The sequence below is a fragment of the Pseudorca crassidens genome, chromosome 19 (genome assembly GCF_039906515.1).
Source record: "Pseudorca crassidens isolate mPseCra1 chromosome 19, mPseCra1.hap1, whole genome shotgun sequence".
NCBI classification, from domain to species: domain Eukaryota; kingdom Metazoa; phylum Chordata; class Mammalia; order Artiodactyla; family Delphinidae; genus Pseudorca; species Pseudorca crassidens.
In genome coordinates this window covers 48,129,201-48,149,920 of record NC_090314.1, presented here as the reverse complement: position 1 = coordinate 48,149,920, position 20,720 = coordinate 48,129,201, and the positions used below count along the sequence as shown (strand labels likewise).

Sequence of the window (20,720 nt, the reverse complement as noted above, 5' to 3'; positions counted from 1 at the left end):
GGTTGGTGGCGAGGTATTGTTTCCCTTGGGATTTGATTTGTGAAGGGCTAAGGAGCATGTGGGGGGTTGGGGTAGTGGAGGATTGTAACCGGCCCCCCCTCCAGTTGTCAGGACATGAGAGCCCAAGGACCAGCAGAGCCCTGTCTCCCTGACCTCATGGGAGGCTGCTCTCCGCATCACCACCCCTGTTCCTCTGCTCTTCCTTCCTGGGGTCCCCTCGCCGGGACCATCTCCTCTCCTCCCCACTGCCCCCCAACCTGCCATGGTGTCTCAGCACCAGCCCATTTCCAAACAGTTCTGCAAAATTCACTGCAGAGCTTCAGACAGGGACACTTCGATCTGGAAGCAGCCTTAGCCATTTCACAGGGGAAAATGAGCTCGTGAGAGAGGTAGCGACTTGTCCGAGTCCCACGTGAGCAAGTTTCTAATTTAGAGTAGAGCCAGGGTGGTGGCCAACACGAGCAGCACACGTTCGCAGCCCTCATTTGCAGACCTCAACCGCAGGGCCAGGACTAGGGTGAGGAGACCAAGGCATTCACCTCCAGTGCAAAATTTAAGGGGGGGGGCACCAGAAAACATAGTAGTCAAGATACATAATATTTTAATGCAATATTTTTTTAAACTCTAAATTAATGCAAAAAAAGTCCATGATGAACAACATATCAAAAGCTTTTTTTAAAAAGCCAGGATCACTAACAGTGCTGGGCCATACTGGAGCCTCGGGTAGAAGGAAAAATCAGTAATAATATTAAAATATGATTTATCTTGACACTGCACTTTGGGGCAGCTCTTTCAATTCCATGCTTGAGAAAAGTGCCTCACTTGCCTCACCCAAGTCCTGACCCTGTTGCTCCCGTACCTTCTTCCCAAACTGGCCTCCACCCTGCGCCCCAGACCCTCACGACCTGTGCCACCCACCTGCCCACTCCCGCCGTCTGATGACAAAGACAGACCCTGCTCCCCGCTCTCCCACCCAAGATGGACTCGAATGCTCCCCACTCCTGGTCAGGATCTGTTCCACCCACACCTCCTGTAGGAAGCCCCCCTTGACCCCGATGACTCCCCCACGTTGTCCCCTCAGTGCTGTGCCCGAGTCCGCAGTGGGTTCGTTTATCCCCTCGCTGGCACACTCCTCCTGTCACATCATAGGGGTCTTTCTGCTCCGGGCCAAGCTCCAGGCTCCGAGGTCCACCCCCCGGCCCTGTACCCCCATCCCATGCCCAGCGCTTGGCCTCAGCCCACGGCGCTGGGGTCAGCTAACTCGCTCCTGGGCCTCGGGAGTGCTTAGAACAAACCCATTCATCTCTCTGGCCCCAAGGAACTTCCAACACTTTATTAATCACTAATTAAACTTCACTGTCCCCGGAGAGATGGCGAAATATCTTTACCCTCCTTTTCCACTTCAGAACGCAGAAGCGGAGAGAGGAGGAAGCCACCAGGCCTGCCACTGGCTCCTGCACGCCAAGCGGAGAGCTGTGTCCTCGCTGACAGACCTGCTGCTCGGCTCAGCACAGGCAGCGGGGACCCAGCTCTGAGCTGTCCCCAGAGAGGGCCAGTCAGCTGGGATGGCCAGAGGCCTCTTCTAGAAGGGGACGAGAGACCCCCACCCACGGCTTGCCACCCACCCCTGCCTCTGCCACCTCCCAGCACAGACACACGTGTACACACACAGTGTGGAAATGGGGCTCCCAGAGGCAGCTCAGCCGCAGGCAAATTAAAGGCACCGGTAACACCAGACGTGAAAATGTCAGCCCTGCTGCCTGGCATTCCATCGCTGTCCTTCTAAGCCTGAAGCTGTGCTTTGTGTTTCGGTCTCTCCCGTTCTCCTTGAAAGCACACCACGTTTTATTCACGCTGAATTACTTGTTGCTTCCCCAGCACGTGGGGTCCTGCTGGTGTCTGCACACTTTTGCCCCCTCATCACCCTGGCCCACCTGGTGAAGTCTGCAGTCCTCAAAAGCCAGGTCCAGAGCCCCTCCCCGCGGCAGCACCTTCCCCAACCCTCCAAAGCAAAGCAACTCGGTCCCTCGTCAATGTGCCCAGGTCCCCTCCGTACATGCTCTAGACCCTGGCAATCAGAGAACTCAGACTAGTCCCAAATGCACGGAATTGCCTCAGTGCAATGCACTTACGCCCCAGGGTTCTAATTAGATGGCAAATACACCAGCCAGAAGGTCTTAGCCTCGCCTCTGAATGTCCTGGGGTTCACAGAGGAGCAGGGCGCGTGCAGATTCATCATGAATCCAAAGCAAATGCCACGGGATGGAGCCTGTCCTTGGCTGGCTAACTGTAACCCTGACCCTTACCTCTCCTTGGATGTGCTGGTTCACAAAGTCATTTTCTCCCAATAGAGGGCCGGTTTTGCACTATGCACAGAAAAACGTTTCTTAAAATTCCCAAACCAATCTCTCCCCTCAGGAAATGTTGGCTCTGTACAGAATCTGGGCCTGTGACACCTCTGGCTCTGCGGAAGGGTTTGTCAAGGCTCCTGGCTTATTCCTGAATCACAGTTTCATGAAAAGTCCAGAGTTTTCCTGTGTATTTCCTTCTACCGTACGTTGATCTCCTCTTCAACTTTCACTAGTTTTCCAACTCCAGCAACAGGAGAGTATTGCACTGTAGGGACAAGCCCCCGAAGTTTCAAGGTTGTTGTCTGTGTTCTGCTAAAGCTGTGAATTCTTACTCTGGTGTCTACAAATACGAGGCAGGGGAGGGGATGAAACCCTGTAATTTAATGCAGAATGTTGCGTGTAATGCTGGCCATTTTCCTGGGGAGGGTGAAGAGCTTCCTTCGCTCTGTGGTGAGGTCTAGCACTCCAAAAAATATGGCTGGAGCATGTGATGAGTAGGGTCACATCAGAGGCCTGGGCTTCACCAAACTGGACATGTCATCCTCTCTCAAAGTAAACCAAAAGTGGTTTTGACCTAAGAATCGCCACTTTCTTGGACCCCTCTGTCATCAGCCCTAGCCGCTGGCTCTCCTTTCAGAACCGTTTTTGACAAACCAAGCTCTCAGGACTTGGTGAGGTGGAGAGAAAACCAAAATGGGACTGAGGATCTGAAGCTGGCAGGAGCTAGGCTCACTCAGGAGGTAGAGCCTCACTTCTGTGTGCCAGCCTGGCAGCCCCAAGGCCCCCAAATAAAACCCGCACCTCAGCTGCAAATCTCTCCCCTTGCCAGAGAGCCAAAGCCGGAATGTTACCTCTGAGAAGGTCAAGGGCGTGCTGTGGCTCGATCACAGCATCGCATAAACTGACCGTCCTGGGACCCAGGGGTCGCTGACACGGAAGGGGCACTGTGCTGCGGAAAGCACACAGAGCAAGTTCCATGCTCCCCATTTTACAGGGGTTTTATAGTTGAGGTGCCCAAGGTCACGGAACTGTTTTTAGCAGCTGAGTGGAGACTAGGGCCCTGGAAGCAGGCGATCAGGTCTGTCTTTGAAGTGGATGAAGGACGGAGGGGGATGGATCAGGGCAGGGCAGGGGAAGAAGCGATGGGCAGAGAGGGAGGGAAGGGCGCAGGAGCCACGGAGAGGGCGGGGTGGGCGGGCCGGAGCGTGACAGCTGCCTGCCGGCTCCAGGCTGCTCCAGCAGCCGTACATGCCCCCACCCCCCCGGCCGGCACACAGCGTGGCTAGAATTGAAGCTGCCATCCCCATTCCCAGTGTGACTTTGGCATAAAGGTTAATCACACCCAGAAAATGCTTATTAGAGTCCATAAATAACTACGTTGCTGAAGCTCAGTTTGGTCTTTAAGGCACAGAAGTGCAATTTCCTTTGATGGGATGGTCTGGTAATTAACCTTTCAGCAAGAATCCTGAAGGGCCACTGGAGGCACCAGGGCCGCGCTCATCTCCCCAGATTCATGAGGAGCAAAGAGACGGGGGCCTGCCTTCCCTCCCCTACACAACACCTTCTGATGCTCAGCCTGGGAGGGCCCTCAGAGGCCCCAAGAAAACCCTCCCTAGGAGCCAGGGACTGAGCTGGCCCTCGGGCAGAACCACAGCTGCAGCATTTGCGAGCGATCTTTCAGCAAGATTCCTCCCCCTTCTGCTGAGTTCTGAGCCCCATCCTGCTACTACTAACTGTGTGACTTTGGGCGAGTCACCTGGCCCCTCTGGGCAATGTGATCTTTCTTTCCTGCATCACAGGGACGCAGCTCACCTGGGGAGGGGGGAGAAAAGGAGGAAGATGCTTTCTGAAATTTAAAGTCTTCTAGAAGCGCCCATGGGGTCACTATCATGACTTGGTCACTCTGGGCCCTTGAATTTTCCTTGGTTACAGAGAGGGTTGGACTAGAGCAGGCTGGTCCTGGTGTTCCTTCCAGGCCCCGGGGAGTGGGGCTGCAGCAGGACCAGGGCCTTCTGCTTCACTCTGTCAGACTGTTCTGCCTTCTCTGTAAGCTTTCCTTTGAAAAGGGATTTTTCAGCTTAGAAGGAAAGTTGTTTTGATTTTTGTCTCTTGTTTTCTTAAACCACCAGATGAAGTGATCTCACTGAGCCCCTTGCTGAACTGGGATCCTACATTCAAGGAGCCCAGGACTCCTTGATTTGGAAAAAAGGAGAAGAACTCAGAAGAGGCAGGGAAGGATGCACAGACACACACACACACACACACACACACACACACTAAAAGGAGAATGGCAAGGCAAGGTGTTGTTGAGCACAGGCGGACCATGGGATTACAGGAGGGCTCAGCACAAGGGGATGGTGTGGGCAGGCTTCCTGGGGGAGGTGAGTTTGAGAATGGCAGAGTGGGCACAGACTGTAAGAAGGCAAGGGGAGGGTCCTGAGCTTGAGGAGACTGGCCAGGCCATCTGCGGAAGGGTCCTGAGGGTCCAGGCAAGGGGAGGGTCCTGAGCTTGAGGAGACTGGCCAGGCCATCTGCGGAAGGGCCCAGACACCGGGCTGCGGTGGGTCCTTCAGGCCTGGAGTGCCAACGTGGATTCCAGAGCATCAGTTTGTCACAGCCGGTCAGTTCACCATTTGTAGGTATGGAAACGGGCCCAGAAAGGGGAAGTGAGACCTCGGAGGCACCGGCTCAGTGGAGGAACTTCAGTAGCTGGGGATGAACCTGAGCCTGGCTGCCTTCCCTGGCCCACGAGACTGTGGCAGATTCTGACTTGGAGCACAGAGAGGCCCCCCAGCTCCCCAGTGAAGCCAAGATTGCAACCCTCCCTGGGAGGCAAGACCCCCAGTGGACACTGCCGTCTGCTGGCCGAGGAAGGAAGGCCCACTCCTCTTGGGTCCTGGGGTCCCCTGGCTCCACAACCCGAATATCTGACCATCCTGAGTCTGCTTTGCTCTGGGCCGTGGCTTTTTTTCCCAGCTTTATTGAGATGTAATTGACGTATAACATTGTATAAGTTTAAGGTGTACAACATAATGATTTTATACATGTATATATCGCAAAAAAATTTCCATGATCAGATTAGTTAATACATGCATCATCTCACGTAATTACAATTGTGTGTGTGTGTGTGTGTGTGCGCGCGCGTTTGTGTTGGGAACTATTAAGATCTACTCTCTTTGTAACTTTCAAATATATAACACAGTATCGTTAACTATAGTCACCATGCTGTCCATCATACCCGCAGAATGTATTCATTCATAATTGGAAGCTTGTACCTTTGACCACCTTCACCCATTCCCACACCTCCGCTCCACTCCTGGTGGCCACCAATCTGTTCTGTTTCTCTGAGTTCGACTTTTTATTTATTTGCCTCTCACTATCGCGGCCTCTCTTGTTGTGGAGCACAGGCTCCAGACGCGCAGGCTCAGTAGTTGTGGCTCACGGGCCTAGTTGCTCCGCGGCACGTGGGATCTTCCCAGACCAGGGCTCGAACCCGTGTCCCCTGCACTGGCAGGCGGATTCTCAACCACTGCGCCACCAGGGAAGCCCTCGACTTTTTTAGATTCCACGTATATAAGTGAGATCATACGGTATTTGTCTTTCTCTGTCTCACTTATTTCACTCAGCATAATGCCCTCAAGGTTCATCCATGTTGTCACACATGGCGGGATTTCCTTCCCTTTTATGGCAGAATAATATTCCATTGTATGGACTGACATGTATACACTATTGATACTATGTATAAAATAGATAACGAATGAGAACCTACTGTTTAGCACAGGGAACTCTACTCAGTGCTCTGTGGCGACCTAAATGGGAAGGAAATCCAAAAAAAGAGGGCGTATATGTATACATAGAGCTGATTCACTTTGCTGCGCAGTAGAGACTAACACAACATTGTAAAGCAACTATACTCCAATTTAAAAAAAAACTCTGTTGTACGTATACACCACATTTTCTTTATCTATTCATCCATTTATAGACACTTAGGTTGTTTCCACAGCTTGGCTATTGCATACAATGCTGCAATGCACACGGGGATGCAGCTATCTCTTCAAGGTAATAATCTCATTTCCTTTGGATACATACCCAGAAGTGGAATTGCTGTATCATAGGGCAGTCTACTTTTAACTTTTTGAGTAAACTCCATACTATTTTCCACAGTGGCTGCACCAATTTACATTCTCACCAACCGTGAACAAGGGTTCCCTTTTCTCCACATCCTCCCTGCCGCTTGTCTCGGCTTTTTTATAATAACCATTCTAACAGATGTGAGGTGACATCTTATTGTGTTTCTTACTTGCATTTCCCAGATTTAATTGGATTATTTGTGGGGCTTGTTTTTGTTTTTTGGGGTTTTTTTTTTTTTTACTATTGAGTTGTATGAGTTCCTTATATATTTTGGATAGTGACTCTTTATCAGAGATGTGGTTTTCAAGGTATAGCCTGTTCTAAGCAAAGCCAAGAGAAAAAAAATCTAAATATGAAAAAGAAGAGGGATCATAAATCAAGATTTCTTTAGAAAGCTGGCTCCCCATTGGATTTAAAAATGAGGATCTGGTTTGCAGAAATAAAACATATGCGATCAACTCTCCTGAAACCTGTGTGCCTACAGGGGATGTATCTGTAGTGACGGAATGACAGTACAGGGGAGGTACAGAGCCCATAGGCAATTGTGCAATTTCTGCCCTGCACAGAGGTGCCAAGTGGAGAGGTCTCTGGGGGCTAGAATTGCAGGCTCTGCATCAGCAGAGCCGGGACCCTCGGGCGGGGGGGGGCGTTTTCTAATCCACGCAGAGGTGCTCTAAAGACTAGCCAGGGTAAAACGAGACTTGGGACAGAGGGTGGTGATGCTAGATGTCCTTTCTCAGCCCTCTTGACTGCCCAGGACTTCTGCCCCCAACCACCCTTTTCTCCCCATCCTGCCCCAGGACAGCCACAGCCTGTCGCCACCTCAAAGCAAAGAGCCTGTGCTTTCCCCAAAGTGGGTGAGCAGTGAAAGATTATTCTGTTCTAGGCAGTTGAGAAAGAATTTATTGTTCCACTTAATTAACTTAAATCGCTGTTGTGCAGAGAGGAAAAAATGGGAAGGAAGATCTCCCGCCTACATTTCAGGGAGTGGGGCACACCTGGGTGCTCCCACCTTCAGGTCTTCTCCCTGCAGCCCTGGGCTCAGGAGACACCCTGCCCCCTTCCCTGCTACTTCACTCCTCTGCTCACACAACGAGGCCCCACAGCAGAGCTGAAACCTGCTTCACCCACCCTAAGGGCAGTGAGGACCTGAGACACCCCAGCTCTGGAGTTCACACATTCCCCTCCAAGGGTCCCAGATATGCTGTCCCATTGGTTATAAGCTCCCTGAGGGCAGGGTCTGTGTTTGGCTAATTCTGTACCCTTAGTGGGGCCTGGTACAGAGTGGGCCCCCATACATGTTTGTTGAATGAATAAATGAATGACTGACAGAGTGAATGAATGGATGGGTTTTCATTTTCTGTCCCCTCTCACCATGGGGTCGCACCTGGACATTTTGATGGGTTCACGTTTTCCTGCATCTCTTCCCCCTGCCCACCAGGAGCTCTCTTTTGCCCTTGGTCTTCCTTCCTGCATTGATCTCCACCTTGGACTCCAGGAGGCTGTGCTGAAGGAAAAAGTGTTTTTGGGGTGGAAAGTGCAGGGCTGTGCTCCTGTTCCGAATCTGACAAACTTGCTCTGTGACCATGGACAAGTCTCCTTCCCTTGCCCCCCCCCCCGCCTCAGTTTCCTCACCTGTGAAATGAGGAGGGTAGTGTTCCCTACACTCCTTTCCAGGTCTGAATATGTTCTGACTCCAGGTTTTACAGGAGAGTAGAAATTCAGACCTTTAACTTTGAGACCAGAGAGATCCACACTGGAATCTTTTATTTGCCCCCTCCTACCAATGCGACCTTGGGTAAATCACTTAAGATCCCTGAGCCTCAGTTTCCCCATCTGTAAATGGCGCTAATAGGGATGAAGTATTTATATTCTAAAACTTTTGGAGAGATTCAACAATATGGTGCGTTTCACACAGCACAGGTCCAAACACACGGTAAGCTGTTAACCAATGGTAGTGATTAGTATTACTCGACTATGTATGTATAAGTTGCTTCCTTCCTGACTCGGCCTGTCTCTCCAGAAGCGCCCCCTGACTGGTTTGCCTCTCCACCCAGGGTGTGCACACCCACTTTCCACCACCACTCCATTCCCAGGAGCCAGCAGACACCTGCGAAAGTAAAGTTTGCATCACTGTCGCTGATGCAGATTTGCTGAGAGCGGGGAAGGGAGGTGGGGGGCGGGCAGTGCCCTGGAGCACCGCTGACCTCCCATCCTGGTCTAGCCTCCTTTTCTGCTGCTCACACATTCTTCCTCTCCTCCTCTTGATATGATTCGCTCTCAATTCACTGATTAACATTTTCTCATAGCTCGTGCCTTCTCGGCCTCCCGGTGTCCCTCCTACACATCTTCCTCTCTCTCCTGGTCTTAAGCTCTCCGCCGGTCTCAGTCTTCCCTAGCCTCCATTTTTTCTTCCTCCTCCCCTTCCTTTCCCTTCCCTTGCTTTCTTTTTCCTTCCTCCCTTCTTCCCTCCCTCTCTCCTTCCTTCCTTCCTTTCTTCTTCTAAATTCCAGCTTTGACTGAAGACTTGCACAGGGCCAGACCCTGTGATTTTTCTCATTTAATCCTTCTCAACCCCAAGAAGTGGAGCCTTTACTATCTACCCACCATACAGATGCTCCGATCCTGGGGCTGTACCCCTGGGCAGGTCAGCCTGTTTCCCTGCCTGTCCGGCCTCCCTTCTTAGGCCCCACCACTGCATGGATCCTCCAAAGGAGGAGGGACAGGTTACTTTGCCTCTTGACCTCTAGCTCCGGGCCACAGCCTGGATCCCCGAAAGCTGGCAGTGGGAACTGGGGGGTAGACACCAGTGGGGCCCTGTCAGTTGGGGGCTCAGGAAGGGTGGAGTTTGGTTCTCGCAAGGGAATGGAGCCCGACCGGGGCTCTGATCCAGCCCCTGACCCTGGGAACTGCTAAGCCGTGAGCTGTGAGCTTCTCCCAGACACTGGGAACCGGTCCCTGAGGGGGTGGGAGAGGCATCTGCTACTCGGAGAGACAGAGCCGAGGTTGGGGACAGCACGGAGACGCCAGCCACGCAGGTGCCACTATCAGCTGTGCTCTCGCTCAGTCAGCTCTCTGACAAGTGTAAAGTGAGGGAGATTTCAGTGTCAGCAGCAAAGTGACGTCCTTTAAGAAGCTGCGTTTTAAAAGGGATGTGAAGAGGGTCGGGGGGGGGGGAGTAGAGTGAAACGATCTGACGGCTGGAAATTAATTTCTGTTAGAAAACTGCGAAAGGTTTTGAGGCTGCTTTTCCTGGACAAGTGACTGCCTTCCAAGGCCATGAGGGTGCTTTAGAGGGGGCTGCTGGACCACCCAACCCCAGCGAGCAGGGAGGTTCAGGGCAGAGACTAGGAATAGCTGTCTAATCAACCATAAGCGGGGCAATGGCCCTGCCTGTTTCTTTGTCTGTGAAAGAAGTGAATTAGCCACAATCAGAAGTTTCAGACAATGCCTGGCAGCCTAGAGACACAAATTCTGTTTCTCAGGCTTCACCTCAGAGAGCTGGGCTCGGCAGGCCTGAGGGGAAACTTGGGAGCCTCTCCGTTTTTTGAATGTTCTCCAAGTGATTCTGAAGGGTCACCAGAATTGAGGGGAACTGCACTAGCCCAGTAGTTCTCAAGTGGGGGCAATTTTGTCCCCCACGGGACACGAGGCACCATCTGGAGACAGTTTTGGTTGCCACAGCTAGGAGGAGCTACTGGCATTTTGTGGCTAGAGACCCGGGACACTCAGATGCAACCTCAGATGCACGGGCAGCCCCACAGCAAGGAACTACCTGGTCCCAAATGTCAACGGCGCTGAGCAGCGGAAACCCTGGGGTGGAGGGTTTTGCAGCTCCTTCCGAGCTCTGAAAACGCTCACTTGCCTGCCCATCATGGAAGCTGGGAGTGTGGAAGGAAGATGGTGATGGGAAGGAGAATGCTGGAAAGAATGAGAGGACACGAGGGAGGAGCCTGCAGGACAGGAAGAGGCCCTGATCTCACCCTGTGGCCTTGGACCCGGCATTCCCCCACCTCCTAGCCTCAGCCCAAAGGCAGGAGACTGCTGGGAATGACCCCTCCTGGCCAGGTGGGGAGATGGGAGGTCCTTCCCCTCACTGCTGTCCTGGAGCCCCCAGGCCTCCTCCTGGAGGGTGTGCACAGGAGATGCAGACGAAGCAGGAAGGTGGCCACCTGTGGGTACAGCCAACGCTGGGGATCAAGCAGCATAGGGAGGGCACGTACGCAGCCTTTTCCTGGAGCCGTGAACCAGGGCTTGCCCGGTGTGCCCCCTGGGCCAGCTCCTCGGAGGCAGAAGGCAGAGCCGACCCTGGAGAAGTCGTGCTCCCTCATCTTGGGTGAGTCCAGGGACGAGGGCTAGAACCAGCGTGGGGCTGAGTCCCGTGAGCCTTGGGATGAGCCCACCACAGAGGAAGGGCTTCCCGTGTCTCACCAGAGCTCTGTGACTGTCATGTGTCTCCCCAACCCCTGCCCCGACCTCAGTGGGTGATAATGTGCGGGTTGATGAGTGAGAACGAAGCGGGGGAAGGGGCCCACCCAGAATCTGCCGGGTGGTAAGGGCTCTGAATAAACCGAAGGTTTCCACCCTCCTGGACAGGGGTTCTTCCTGCTTCCGGCAGCCCAGCCCAGCTGCTACAGCACCGAGTCTTACAGCAGGAGGCGCCCAGGTACAGGGCTGGCCGGCAGCCAGACTCCCTTGAAAAGTGAACCAGAGACTCTGGGCTATGAATCCTGGCCCCAAAGGAGGGGTTTAGATCAGCGCTGCTGAAAGGGTGGTGGGGACTGTGCGGGACTGCAGACTGTTCATTACTGAGAGTGAGCATCTGGAAACGCCGATACGAAGTTGTCTTGGCTGTGATCTCACTGAACAGGGTCTAGACCACTTCAGATGTTGTCCAGCGCTCCAGAAGAGTCACGGGATGCAGGCTGCATGGTCGTCATGCACAACAGGACCACATGGACTGGAAAGACCCACGTGGGCCTTCCCTACAGCTAGTGTGAGAAGCCCTGCTTTGGCTGGAGGAGAGCACACGATGGCCGGCTCATCAGGGAAGGCCCCATGGAGGAAGAGGGTCTTGAGTACTAGTTGGGCTCAGTGGCAAGGGGAGGAGTCGGGGGGATGGGGGACAGAGTGGAGGCTGGGGGAGGGACCTCACCAGGGAAAGCAGCAGGTCCCACTCATTGAGCTTCAGGGGGGACAGGCCCCTCAGCACACAGGCATTTCCTCCTTTATTCTCCATCATGGTCCAGAGGAAGACCAAGCCCAGAGAGGTTGTGTGACTTGCCCAAGGTCACCCAGCCAGGAAGTGGTGGAGCCGGCCCCAATCCCAGGCCTCCTGCTTCCTCAGCTCTAGGCACAGTTCTCCTCCCCCAGGGATGCTCTGCTTCTCAGGGATGTACATGTGCCACTGCATGGGCCCGGAGTTTCACAGCCTGGCAGTGATGTTCACTGTGAGGTCACTGGGGCCCAGCAATCTGGAGAGAAAGACACCAAAGTCTGTCCCACACCCACCCTTAGGGAGCTAGAGGGTAGGGATGTAGACTGAGAGACAAGATCCCACGGAGGGAGCCAAGAATGGGCTCATTCCTGGAAGAATGGGCTCATTCCCTTCCCCCAGCGTCCTCTGCCCACCTCTGCCTTGTCTGGCTATTCCTGCCTTGTAACCAGCAGAACCGGGACAGCGGCGGGGAGGGAGGCCCAGGCTGCCACCAAGCCTCCTCCCCAGCCCCTGCCTGGGGACTAAAGTGCCCTGGACCTGCTCTCTGGGGACCCCAGGTTCTGAGAAAGTTCTTGCATCTCTGTCCTCAGCCCAGCTCCAAACCTGCTTCTGGCAATGTCTCCTACCAGCCCTGCCCGAACCCCTCATGAAGCAAAATGCTGCCCTTGTTTTTTTGGGGTTTTTTTTGTTTGTTTTTTGCGGTACGCGGGCCTCTCACTGCTGTGGCCTCTCCCGTTGCGGAGCAACAGGCTCCGGACGCGCAGGCTCAGCGGCCATGGCTCACGGGCCCAGCCGCTCCGCGTCATGTGGGATCTTCCCAGACCGGGGCACAAACCCGCGTCCCCTGCAACGGCGGGCGGACTCTCAACCACTGCGCCACCAGGGAAGCCCTGCCCTTGCTTTTACGTGTGGACAAATGCCTCCAATGCTACGGGAACCAGGGATGGAACGTGGGGCAGGGCTGGAATCGCTAAATGTTACTAAATGGCGCCAACAGCGTAGCACTCGATAAGCCATTGCGTCATAAATCCACTTGCAGAGCCGGGGGGAATCTGTCTAGCTTGTCATTTCCATGTCTCCTGTCGCCATAGCACCTCCACACACACAGATAAATGTTCAGCGGGGAGATGCCTTCCATCAAATTCAGCATCTATCGTGTGCCTTCGGAGCTTGGAGTACTGGGTTAGGCGCTCGGGACACAGTCTTGTTTTTGCTTTCATTTTTAAGGGAATCCTCCTGACCCGGCAGAGCTCAGAATCTATGGTGGGACAAGGGCTTGGGTTAGGTGAGAGTGACCAAGGTCCATGCGGGGTCTGGCTGGTAAATGTTTTGAGCATCCTGTAGGGGGACAGACCAAAGAGCTGCAGGGTCCCCTGTTGTTGGAGAGCCCAGGCTCCACCGTGAGCCAGAGGGTCACATGATGGGGAGGAGGGCAAGCAAAGGAACGACCAGGGAGAGATGGACTTAGACTGGAGGGCTTCCTGGAGGAGAGGGTAGTGGTGGGTCAGGGAGAATTTGGTGGGCCTATTAGACAGGATTGATGTAGAGAGACTGGGGGGACAGAAGCCCTAGAAGGAGGAATACTACGGCCAAAGGCAGGCGGCGGGCAGAAATGAGTATTCTGTGGAGGTAGGAAGGAGGGCTGGGGCAGAGGGCCAGAAGAGCCGATGGAGAGATGCGGGGAACATCTGGTTTTTTCACCCCTAGAGTAGGAGAGAAAAACTCCATGGGGTCGCGTGTGTGGGCGTGGGCACAGAGGCCGCTCGGTGAAGAGCCAGAGAAGCTGGGCGAAGTGGAGGGAAAGGGCAGGAGGAGGCGGACAGGCAGCGGCTCAGACCAAGCCCAGGACACAGGCCTCCCTCCAAGGCCCAGCCTCTCGGGCTCCCAGCCAGGCATGTGCGGCCTGGGGCGTGGTCACGGAGGCTGTCCAACCTGCCATCCACCCCCACTACTGACCCTAGGGCCCCGGGGGCCCAGCTGCTACTCTGGGAATCAATCCTCCAGCCCTGGCCCGGGCAGGAGGGCGCTGCCCACCTGTCTCATCGGTCTAACTGTGCAGCAGCCTCTGAGTAGGTAGCAGTTGGGGGGATGCTATTAGAAACACTGCAGATGACTCCCTGAGGATCCCAGCATGTGTGCGTGTGTGTGTGTGTGTAAGAAAGAAAGAGACAGACTGCACACTGGGGGCCAGGTAGATCCTCAAAGGCAACAGGCTTTGTTCCTTCTGACTGGGTTCGGAGAGCCCAGACCTGGGGTCACTGGAGGGTGTGGGGTTGGGGGGAGCTCCTTCCCGTGGGCAGGCATCCGCAGCCTCCACAAGGCACGCCTCAGAGCATCCCTGCTCTCTGGGGCTCTGCTGACCCTGATGGCTGAGGAAGGCTCCTGGCAACAGATTAGGGAGAGTGGGGGGAATTCTTGTAAGAAATGGAGAGGGGGAATGGGACTTCCCTGGTGGCGCGGTGGTTAAGAATCCACTTGCCAATGCAGGGGACACGGGTTCGAGCCCTGGTCTGGGAAGATCCCACATGCCGCGGAGAAACTAAGCCCGTGTGCCACAACTACTGAGCCTGCGCTCTAGAGCCCGTGAGCCACACATACTGAGTCCATGTGCTGCAACTACTGAAGCTCGTGCGCCTAGAGCCCGTGCTCCGCAACAAGAGAAGCCACCGCAACGAGAAGCCCGCGCACCACAACGGAGGGTAGCCCCCTCTCGCCGCAACTAGAGAAAGCAGCAACCAAGACCCAACGCAGACAAAAAAAACAAAGAAAGAAAGAAACTCTTAAAAAAAAAAAAAAAAAAGAAATGGAGAGGGGCGTTTCCAGTAAAGGCCATCTCTGGCCTCAGTACCAGAGGCACACGTTCACTTAGCTGCTAAAGGGAAAGTACTAAACAAGAACAGCCAAAAAAGACACGCAGGTCTTTCTCTTGCTATCACATCTTTCTCCCTCCCTTCCACCCTCCTCCCTTCACTTTCCTCCAGGCCCTTCTGTCCTCATCTCTCTCTCTCATGCCAACTTTAGCCAGTGGTCTCCGTCTCTGCATCACCTTTGGTTTCTTTCTGTCTTTCTGCATGTCCATATTTTATATAATAATAAAATCATCTATCCTGAGCAGGCCCATGGGCACCTAGCTGGGCCTTTGCTTCTGACTGTGGGGTCGGGGCCCTCAGTGCAGGGGGGCCTTCTGCCCCTTAGACAGCCCGGGGCTTTCCCTCGACCCTTCCCCAGGGTAGCCAAAGCCCTCCTGGGCCTGGTTTCCGTCTCCAGCCTACACAGCCCAGCCCCTCATCCCTGGCCGTCCCTCCCTAACCCACCCAGCTCTGTCTGCACAGTGGCGGGGCTGCTCCAGGAACAGCTGGTATCTCTGGAAATCACGGAGCCCTTCACACATCCTGCCAAGGAGGCTGGGGAGACACGGATGAAAGCAGGGGAAACCCTGCTGTAAATGGAAATGTCGCAGCCATCGCTTGCCCTAGCCCATCACCCTGGGCAGCCTCCCCTCCAGCTCTACGGCTCCATGCTCCTGCCAGGGGTACCGAGCAATACACTGTCCCAAAGGCCTGACCTCCCAGCGCTGAAAGGTTCAACTAAGTCTCCCACTGTGCCTCCGGGTAGCCTCACTACCTCTTAAAACTCGCTATGGGTGGGCTCCAAATTGCAGTGGGTCAGCCTAGAACAAACCCCCGTCTCCCTGCTTCTTCAGGCACAGAAGCAGCTGGACCAGTCTGGCCAGTTTCTGTCCTGGGCTTTGACCTAGGCATCCTGGCTCCCGGCCAGATTGGCTGGAGGATGGGAACAGATTGACAGGTGAAGGGGGGGCAGGTGTGCACCCCACAAACCTCATCTCTAAGCACCTCACTGGGGCTGCTCCCTGGGGACCAGCGGGGCCAGGGGAGGGACTGTGATATTGCTTGAGTTTATAGGGAAGAAAGAGCACCCACAAACACCTTCATCTGTCCCTGAAATGGATTCATGCCTCCTGGGTGGAGAGTTGCGAAAAAACACATTCGGCTAAAGCACTGAGTCGGGGGTTCTGTGTACATGGGACCCATCTCCCAGAACTGCATCTCAACACACCCATTTCACAGAAAAGGAAGTGCATGTCCGTATTCCCCAAATCTTCCTCCTTCCCTTCCTCCCCTCCTGCCTTCTAGCTTCTCAGTTTTGTTGAAGTTGACACCAATTACTCTGAAAAGAAATGGTTAATAATCTGTTGCTTAATGGAATCTAGTTAGTTGTTTTAAAATAATTGTTTGCGTCAGTGACTTAATCATTTTATATTATCCTCCTTACATGTCTATACTTTTTTTTTTTTTTTTTTGCGGTACGCGGGCCTCTCACTGTTGTGGCCTCTCCCGTTGCGGAGCACAGGCTCCGGACACGCAGGCTCAGTGGACATGGCTCACGGGCCCAGCCGCTCCGCGGCATGTGGGATCTTCCCGGACCAGGGCACGAACCCGCGTCCCCTGCATCAGCAGGTGGACTCTCAACCACTGTGCCACCAAGGAAGCCCTACTTTTTTTTTTTTAAAGATTTAATTTTATTTATTTTTGGCTGCATTGGGTCTTCGTTGCTGCGTGCCTGCTTTCTCTAGTTGTATGTGGTAAGCAGGGGCTACTCTTTGTTGTGGTGCACAGGCTTCTCTTGTTGCGGAGCACGGGCTCTAGGCGTGCGGGTTTCAGTAGTTGTGGCATGCGGGCTCAGTAGTTGTGGCTTGCGGGCTCTAGAGCGTAGGTTCAGTAGTTGTGGTGCATGGGCTTAGTCGCTCCGTGGCATGTGGGAACTTCCCGGACCAGGGATCGAACCTGTGTCCCCTGCATTGGAAGGTGCCTTCTTATCCACTGCGCCACCAGGGAAGTCCCCATGTCTCTACTTCTAATGCCAAATGTTTTCACATGTCAGAGATGTTCAGAGGGCCAACAGCAGGCACCTCTGTCCTTTGCCCTTTGAGCTTGGCTGATGGCAGGCGGCCCCATCCCTTCTCCCCAGGGTCTAAGAAAAGGACCCTGGGGCAGGAGGAGATTCTACATTGCTAAGTACTCCTTCCTCCACCTCCCTTTCCCTCACCCCTCCTCCTTTTGCTGTTCTTCCTCGAATTGATAAAATTCAGTAAAGATTTATTAAGTGACTACTATTGTTAATAGTTATTAAGCACTTACTGTGTGCCGGACAATGTGCAGTTGTGCTTAATTTCACACCTGACATCTCATGAAGTCATTATGATTATCCCATAAAGTAGATACTATTTTTCCTCTTTTTTTTTAAACAGATGAAGAAACTGAGGTTCCAAGTGATAACCTAGCTTCATAGCAGAGTCAGGTTTCAAGCTCACATCTGCTTCACCTGATGTTCCCACCCACACAAGAAGATGCTGATTGCCACGTTGGGTGAAGTGAGGGCTGGCTGGCCGAGAGCGACAAGTCGGAAGACAAGCATTTAAAAAGGACTTGATGGGGCTTCCCTGGTGGCGCAGTGGTTGAGAGTCCGCCTGCCGATGCAGGGGACGCGGGTTCGTGCCCCGGTCCGGGAAGATCCCACATGCCGCGGAGCGGCTGGGCCCGTGAGCCATGGCCGCTGAGCCTGCGCGTCCGGAGCCTGTGCTCCGCAACGGGAGAGGCCACAACAGTGAAAGGCCCGCGTACCGCTAAGAAAGAAAGAAAAAAATAAAAAATAAAAAATAAAAAAAATAAATAAATAAAAAGGACTTGATGATGTTACTTTCAAGGGACTCTGCTGACAGGCGCCCCCCAGGATCTAAGTAGACAGGAGTCATTTGTAATTAACAAATTCATTCATTGAATATAAAACTGCAGCTAAGACTTGGCCTTAGCTCCAAAATGGGCTCACTCTTCCTTCTGTTGATGCCATGAATGGTTAGGTAGAGTCAGAGCTGGGAGAGATCACCCCACCCTCTCCTTTCACAGAGGAGGAAACAAGAAAGGCCCCAGGTCACCTGCTGACAGCCTGCCCTCCTCCAGACCAGACAAGGCCCCACCCTCAATGGATTCTCCAAATCACCAGGTGCTACATTGGCTCTTTGTTGCTTTCTTTTCTTTTCTTTTCTTTTTAACATAACCATAGTGGGCCTAAGGGGGGCAGTTCCAGTCTTTTCTGCATCAGAGGTGGCTTTTCTGCCAGGATGGTTTTGGCATCTCTCAGTCTGTTTGGACAGGACACCTGCACCTCCTGGGAACAGCAACGGGTCCACTCTGATCATGCAATACTAAACTGAAGGAAGCAGCGATGATAACACCAGCCAGCCAGCCAACTAACATTTGTGAAACGCTTATTACGTGCAGTTCATTATTAGGCCCAGTTCTATGACGGGTGAAAGATGCAAAAACGCTACCTGTTGAACGTCCAAGAGCTTTTCCTATAGTTGTTTTTTCCTGCATTATCTCATTTTCTCTGAAGAGCAGGCACCTTGCAACTTTTTCTGAAAGCAAACTCTGTGCCAGGTGCTGTTCCAGGCACTTTGTGTGTATATTAACTCATTTCACCCTTACCTCAACCTTTCGAGTTAGGTATTGCCTCCATTTCATAGCTGGGAACACTCAAGCTCAGAGATGGTACTTGGGTCCGAGTTTTGAGGTCCTGCAGCTGGGAAGGGGCAGAGCTGGGAATTGAATCTGCTGCACCCCACTCTTCTCATATGAGGTCGTGGCCCTAAGGAGTGTTTCTGGAAACAGATCTTGCACAGAGACGTGAAAGGTAAAAGACAATCTAGTCAAATACCCCTGTTTACGGAGAAACGGTAGCTCGGAGAGGGAGGGTAACCTACCTGAAGTCACACAGCTAATTAGAGGCATAGCTGTGACTGATGTCAGGTTTGCCAACTCCCAGGTTGATGGTCTTTCCAACCCAATAGCTTCTAAAATGATCAGCCCTATACCTAACCCCTTCCGTCTAGGTCACATCATGTCCAGGGCTCAGGCCCATGGGCTTGTAAGCACCACGGGCACTTGGGGTGTTGCCAAGGGCACCTTCGACCCTCCAAACTCCTTTTTCTGTGCAGCTGAACACCACTGATGCTCTCCGAGGATGCAAATGTTAGAGAGGGTGAGAAATGGATTTTCCACTTGAGCTTGTCCTCAGCAGCCCTTGGTCAGTGTCCTGCTTTTCCACAAATCTATGCCCTCCTTAAGAACTGGACGGACCCAAGTCATGCCCCTCCCCAGAGCTGGACATATCAAATCCTGACGGCTTGGCCTGGCTGTCAGTACCCCTCTCCTACTTTGCCCCTGGGCTGTGGCCATGCCAATAGTCCCCACACCCCATGGCTCACTTGTTTGCCCTTGTTTTCCCTCCTGCCCATGCTCCTCTCAGAACCCGGCTCCATATTATTTGTCAAAGAAGCAATTTGGAAATGGCCCAAATGTGCACAGATATAGACGTGGCAGAAGAGCATCCCCTCACAGGGAATATGCAGATGTTGACGATCTCCTTCTGGAGGCTCCGGAATAACATGGGACAGACTTGGGTTGTGACAGTAAGTGAGGGGGCCCAGTGGCCACAGCTGTGCCCAAACATGCACTTGAAAAAAAGGCCTGCAGGGATTTTTTTTTTTTTTTTTTTTTGAGGTACGCAGGCCTCTCACTGTTGTGGCCTTTCCCGTTGCGGAGCACAGGCTCCGGACGCGCAGGCTCAGCGGCCATGGCTCACGGGCCCAGCCGCTCCGCGGCATGTGGGATCCTCCCAGACCGGGGCACAAACCCGTGTCCCCTGCATCGGCAGGCGGACTCTCAACCACTGCGCCACCAGGGAAGCCCAGGGATTATTTTTTAAATGGCAACAATAGCTGTGTTAGGAGGGTGAGACTGTAATAATTTCCCCCTCTGGTTTTCAAACTTTGTGTAATACTGCTAGATTGCTTTTATGACAAAAGCAATAAAACCAGCTCTCTCTTCGCAGAACTCACTTTCCTTTAGTCGCCCACCAGGACTTGCCTTCTCCACTCTTCACACTCAGCCAAACCCACCACTCTGAGCCACACTTGGGTCTCCCCGCGAGGAGCTGTGGCTGGTGGGTAGGTGACTCGGAGGTGGTCGGTCCCTGGCCCTCCCGTGGGGGCAGAGACAATATTTCACCTCTCTCCTTGGCATCCACGCACACTCACACGCACATCATTTCTCCCTCACTGACATACGCAACCACCCTCCCATGCACACACACATTCTCACTCATACACATTCACACACACTCTCCCCCAGTTCTCTGTAACCAGTACAGTGTGAGGCCCATGGTAAGGGCCCCAGAGTGGATCCTTGCCAACCCTGGCTGAGTTGTTGAGGACAGCACCGGATTTTGGATGAACCCCACCTAGATTCAGACTTTGATACCAACAAAACCGCCTGCGCTCTCTCTCATCTGGCAGAAGTCTAGGGTGAGATTTTAGTGGCTTCAAAGATTTTCTGATAAAAGCTACCAAAGCAAAGCCTTCGAGCCACAGTACCTGACTCTGAATTCTGGCTCCACCACTCACTGGCTGGATCAGTGAGGAACAAGTTCCTTAGCCTCTCTGTGCCTCAGTAATAATTCCTACTTCCCAGGACGGTTATGAGGACTAAATGACTTAATATTTGCAAGGCAGGTAGAACACTACCCAACAAGCTGTATATGCCACGTGAATAAAGGAAAAAGCAACCATTTAATTGAAACCGCATTGGCTGCGCATTCATTCACTGCCTCTCACTCATTCAGTATGCGTTTACTGAGCACCTACTGAGTTCATTACGCCAGACAGAAAGGGCACACATCTCACCACCTAGCAGGAAACACACACACACAGCAACAGAAAAACAACACAACTGTTTTTCCTTTTAGACGAGCATCATAATTCTAAGCAGAAACTTGCACATGATTCTAAGAAAGGCCAGAGAAAGAACATTTACCTATTACCACGTAAACTCAAAAACAAAAACAAAAACCTACAGTTCAATCCTTTGAGTCCATTTAAAACGCTGAATTTGGTCTAACTGATTTGTGAATTTAGACCCAGGTTTGCTACACTCTAGTCTTTT

The 20,720-nt window shown here is 53.0% G+C and overlaps 1 protein-coding gene across 6 annotated transcripts in view; it reads right to left on the bottom strand.

Annotated features, from left to right (window-relative positions):
• The window catches only part of CRHR1 (corticotropin releasing hormone receptor 1), a 51,987-nt gene that overhangs the window by 29,480 nt on the left and 1,787 nt on the right, over positions 1-20,720 (bottom strand). The window lies entirely within an intron of this gene.